We start from the raw sequence: 6,081 nt of genomic DNA on the forward strand, positions 1-6,081 counted from the left end.
GCTTCCCCATCCCTTCCCCATGCAGCCATGGTGGGCATCCTGTGAGGCCCAGCAGATGGCACTCTAAATGTCCTCCCAGTCTCTGTGGCTCAGGACCAGGCTAAGGGCAGAGGTAGATGGGAAGACATGGGGGCCACACAGGTTGCCAGGTGGCAGTGAGGGAGCTTGGGACCCTGAGGGGGGCATGCTGATTCTTTGCTGGAGAAAAGGCACCTCGATAGGGAAGCTGGGCTTGGGGGCATCTCAGGGGGCAGTGGGGTAAGGTAGGGTGGGGTGGGCTGAAAGAAGCAGGAAGCAGGGTGGTGAGCAGACCCCCAATCCTGGCTCCCCAATCCCTACATACTGAGGGAGAATGAAGGACTCCTGGGGCAGAGCCTTGCCCCATACCCTCTCCTGAGCAAGATGGCCTCACCCCTTTCCACCCTGCCCCCACCCCAGCCCAGTTCCAATCTCCTCATCCTTCCCACTGCCCCATCCAGAGGCGCTAGTGACGGGTCAGTAGGGCCTCAGGCTGTCTTGATGCCGGGGACCACCTCCTTCTGGGCCCAGAGCTCCTTGTGCTGCTTCCGGCCAGACCCCTCATCGTAGTTGCCTTCGCGCGTAAACAGCTGCTGGAAGTGGGGTTTGCAGTAAAACTGTGCAGTGCAGCGTAGCTGCCCAGGCTGAGCTTGCCGTGACAGTGCTTGCAGCAGAAGTAGGAGTTGTGGAAAATGAGCTTGTCTGCCACCAGCCGCTCCATGGGGTACACCGTCTTCTGGCAGGCAGCAACTGTTTCCTGCATCTGGGCCCGGGGGCTGAAGGACCTGGAGCGCTGAACAGCGCTGCTCCCACCGCTGCTTTTGGCTTCCTGAGAGTCGGTGGCCTGAGTGGCTCCTGCCGCCTGGAACATGGCTTATTGGAGGTGGTGGAGGCTCTGGGTGGAGACAAGCATCTGCTGGATTCAAGCTCCGGCCAATGTTTACATTTTTAGATGGTTGAAAAGAATCAAAAGAAGGACACTATTTCATGACACGTGAAAACTATGTAAAATTCAGATTTCAGTGTCCAAAAGTAATGTTTTATAGGAACAGAGCCTTGCTAATTTGTTTACATATTGTCTGTTAATGCTTATGTGTTATATCCGAGTTGAGTAGTTGGGACACAGACAATGTAGCCTGCAAAACCTAAAATACTTATTACCTGGCACTTCACAGAAAAAGTTTGCTGACCCTGATGTAGTTCAGGATTTAGGCAAAGAAACTGAGGCCCTGAAAGCGTAACTGACTTGTTCAAGCTCAGATGGTAAACAGTAATTGTTGTTGTTAGGTGCTGTCGAATCCATTCTGACTCATAGTGACTCCGTACAACAGAGTGAATCACTGCCCGGTCCTGCGCCATCCTCACAATCCATCCTCACAATCACTGTTCTGCTTGAGCCCATTGTTGCAGGCACTGTGTCAGTCCGCTTCATTGATGGTCTTCCTCTTTTGCGCTGACCCTCTACCTTACCAAGCATTATGTCCTTCTGATAACAGGAATTTGCTTCTGTCTATAGCGCCATGCTGGCTCTACCTCCAACTTTTTCCATTTCTTGTATGAACATTGGTTTGTTTAAGCTTTATGTCTCTGCTGGAATCAGTTTTGATATGCTGTATTTTAGTAGAAAATTATTCATTTCATCTAAGTTTTCAAATGTATTTGCATAGGGATAACACAAAGTAGTTGCTTATGATTTTTAAAAGTATTTCTTATTACATCGATGGTTATTTTCCTTTTGTCGTTTATTATTTTGTTAACTTGTGCCTCCTCCCTTTTTGCTTTGATAAGATTAGCAAGTGGTTTGTCTATTTTGTTAGTTTTTCAAAGAACCAGGATTTTGATTTATTAATCACTTCTACTATTTTTTCTGTTCTCTACCTCATCAATTTTGGCTTTTAGATTAGTTTTTTCCATATCTTTGTTGTTAATTTATTTTTACTTTTCTAGATTATTGAGTTATAAATTAAATTCACTTATTTTTATTCTTTCATTTTTATTGCTGTAAGTCTTCAAGACTATGACTTTTCCTCAGATCACTTTTAGAAAGATTCTGATGCATAGTGTTTTCAGTCTTACTACTTTTTGCAGATTCAGTAATTTCAGTTTGTATTTCCCCTTTGATCCAAGTTGTTTAACAGGTTCTTAATTTCAAGTTGGAAAGGCCTTTTGATTTTGCTACTAATGTCTAGTTTTATTGTATTGTGATTATCTTAAATCTCTTTTACTCTACAGGAGTCCCACCTCCCTTTCTCCCCAGTGATTCATTAGAGAAACCAAGTCATTTATCCCATATGATGTTCTACACCCTGGATTTGGCTGCTTACTTCCTTATGATGTTATGATGTCCAGGTTTCCTGTAAATTTCTATATACATATAGAAGTTTGATCAGATTCAGGTTTAACGGGTTACACAATAATACTTCATGGAGATGCTATGAAGCAATACATCAGAAACATTAATGTCTGGTCCCACCTGAGTGATATAAATACTATTTAGTGGGTTTAAGTGAGTCAGCCTATTACAAAGCACCTTGTATATGATGGTTTTAGCATCCATTGATGTTGGGGCCTTAACTCATTATTGTATTACATGCAGCAAAATGGTGATTCTTCTAATCCTGTCATTCCTTTTGCCATTTGCTGTGGTTGCTGTAGTTCATTTATTTTTCACAGATTTATTGGGTTATAATTGATGTACAAACGCATGGATTTAAAGGGTATAATTTTATTAGTTTCAATATATTTATATACCTGTAGAGATTATTAAGGGGTCCTTGGATAGCACAAATGGTTCCGTGCTCAACTGACTGCCAAAAGGTTGGAAGTTCAAACCTACCCAAAGGCACCTTAAAACACAGCCCTGGCAATCTTCTTCCAAAAAGGTCACAGCCTTGAACACCCTACGAAGCAGTTGCACACATGGGGTTGTCCTGAGTTGGAATAGACTCACCGGCAACTAACAACCTGAACTGATTTTTGTATAATAGATTATTAAATATTATATATGTACCGATTAGCAGGTAGTGACATGGTATCCTGGCAACTTCAAAAGGTGAAAAAAAATTTTTTTCAATTCCTTTTTGTTGGATCGGGAGAGTGTTACCATGAACTCATAGATTTTTATATATTTGAAACGTTTCAATCAATTTTGGTAATTGTTCTTTTTTTGATGCTCATATTGTCCCATCTTAGGCTTATGGGAGCTGCTTCAAGTGGATTCTTGTGTCTTTTTGACACAACTCCAGTAGTCTTTGACAACTTCTTTGCTTTTTGTCACAACAAATATCAGAGGTTCATTTTATATATTTCCTAACACAGCCCTGGAATCAACCATTTCCCTAAGGAGCCCTGGTTCCTTTTAGTGAGAAATGATATTTAGAGCTACAGGCTATTTTAATGTTTTTTTTTTTAATCTTTCTAAAATTATATATTGGTTCAGTTACTAATGATATACATTTCTGGATTTTAAAAATATCAATTGTTTAAGCTAATAATATTTGAGTTTGCCTTTTTTATATCCGAACTAAATAGTGATTTGAGGTTATCTCAAAGAACATTATTCTATCTTGCCAATTATTGTTACCTATATGGTTTGTTTTTACTTACCACAAACACTATTAAGAAAGGGCACTGGGGCCAACAAATCAGGGGACGCAGGCTCATTCTGCAGGTTGCATGAGCTCAGATGAGCCACCAGGCCTCTCTTTTCTGTTTCTGATTCCTCATCTACAGAGGCAGGATACCGACAATGGCCCATCTCTGTGGATGGCTGAAAGCTGTACGTGCTACTTGGTATACAGCACCCACTGAGTGAGCATGAAGCAGAGGCAATCAAGAAAGAAAACTACAAGAACAGCCAGATAAGTTAGAGGATAAGAAAGCAATAAGTTAGATAACTTGTTGCTTTCCATCTTCCAGATCCAGAAAAGGAAGGGCATTAGGAGTGAAAGAACAGGCGGGGCGATTTCTCATTCTAAGTCTCTCAGGCTAAAGTTAGCCTGGAGATGGAAGGATGAGAGGGTGTCAGCATTAGATTGGATTTGAAATTCAAGTTTTAAACTAGACCCAACTTTTAAAATAGATGAAAGTAACTGGAAAGACATAAACTCTGCCCAAAATGTTGTAAAGTGATGGGAAAGAGAAATTCAACAAAGCATGATCAAAGGCAATGACTGGACAGAAGTAAAATCGTTTGGATTTGAAGCTCATTATGTTCAGAACGTTCAATAAACTGGGTATATCTGGCCATTATAATGTTAGAAATTAAATGTTTATGCATCAGTATAAGAACTAGAGCGCTGGAACAGAAGACTTAGAAGGAATTTCATTACTTTAAACTAGAGTTTGATAATGTCCCCAACTTCTCACCTCAGGCTTTTCCTGTAATTCAGTCATGCTCTGCTGTGTGGTAGCAGATATCTTGGCCATGCCATCCATGACAAAATGGAATTATAATTTTCTGCATAAATTCCATTGTAGATTTTAACTGTATATTTTTCAAATAAAAATTAATAACATTAATCGAGCATATAAATAAGACTTTAAATTATTAAATATTGTTTTGATAGAAATAGAAATCACTATTGACCAATCCTATTATATACATACTTTTTCTGGTTTAAAAAGGAAACTATATAAAAGTATCTTTCATTCTATCTTTAGCTAATCCTGTTCTTATCTCTAGACTTTGATTAGAATGCTACTCGATTTCCTCTTGTCTTAGTTATTTAGTGCTGCTATAACAGAAATACCACAAGTGGATGGCTTTAACAAACAAATTTATGTTCTGACAGTTTAGGAGGCTACAAGTCCAAATTCAGAGCGCTGGCTCAAGGGGAAAGCTTTCTGTCTCTGTCAACTCTGGAGGAAGGTCCTTGTCTCTTCAGCTTCAGCTTCCTGGTTCCTTGGAGATCTCCACGTGTTTTGGCACCGATTTTATCCTCATCTCTGCTTGCTAGCTTGCATTTAATCTCTTTTTATACTCTACACTAATCCTCCCTCATTAACATAAGAAAGACAACCCATTCCCAAATAGGATTATAACCACAGGCATAGAGGTTAGGATTTACAACACATATTTTTGGAGGACATAGTTCATCCATAACACTCTCGTGTTCTCTTGTTGTAATATGTCCACAGGAACTGATTGGCATAGCTCTGGGGCTTCAGTCAAACATGGTAACACAAATTTCTTCCTGCTACTTGTTATAGGTTGTTCTGTTCAGGGAATCATTTTTGTGCCTGTCTTTTATTAGTCTATAAGTTTCCATTTCTTATTTTCAAAGTTTCACTTTTATCCCTTCAATTGGCAAAATCAAGAAATGAAAATCTCTGTATGATCTCTGATTGACCTGCTGAGACTGAAAATCCCCTTTCCACCAAGATAAGTTTTCTTCATTTAGAGGGCAGTGATTTTCCACTGATTCATAGAGTGACCTCACTTCTTTTCCCATCAGATTTCTAACTGGAAACTCATTTAAACTATTTTACATATGATGGTACTTACCTCCCCATGTCCTAACCACAAATCTGAGTTGCTGAAAATAGTTTTAGAATGAAATTTATGCACAGAAAGCATTTGTAAACAAAAATATAAAGTTTCTGAGTAATAATTCAATGAATATCTATAAACAGTTTTTAAAAATAACCCCCTCACAACTTTTTATTACAAAAATTTCAAAATTCAGAAAAAGAGTTCTACGAACACTGCTATACCAATTAGATTAAATAATTAGTAACTTTGCATACATATGTATGTTGTTGTTAGGTGCCGTCAAGTCGATTCTGACTGAAAGGGACCCTTTGTACAACAGAATGAAACACTGCCCAGTCCTGCACCATCCTCACAACTCTTGTTATGCTTGAGACCATTGCTGCAGCAACTTCAATCCATCTTGTTGAGGGTCTTCCTTTTTTTCGCTGACCATCTACTTTACCAAGCATGATGTCCGTCTCCAGGGACAGGTCACTCCTGATAACATGTCCAAAGTATGTGAGATGAAGTCTCGCCATCCTTGCTTCTAAGGAGCATTCTGGTTGTACTTCTTCCAAGACAGATTTGTT

At 39.8% G+C, this 6,081-nt stretch overlaps 1 pseudogene; it reads right to left on the reverse strand.

Annotated features, from left to right (window-relative positions):
- Positions 1 to 506: 506 nt before the first annotated feature.
- LOC101344369 (LIM domain-containing protein 2 pseudogene) lies at positions 507 to 889 on the reverse strand (annotated as a pseudogene).
- Between the last annotated feature and the right edge of the window lie 5,192 nt (positions 890 to 6,081).

The sequence above is a fragment of the Trichechus manatus genome, unplaced genomic scaffold (genome assembly GCF_000243295.1).
Source record: "Trichechus manatus latirostris isolate Lorelei unplaced genomic scaffold, TriManLat1.0 scaffold00026, whole genome shotgun sequence".
In the NCBI taxonomy this organism is placed as follows: Eukaryota; Metazoa; Chordata; class Mammalia; order Sirenia; family Trichechidae; genus Trichechus; species Trichechus manatus.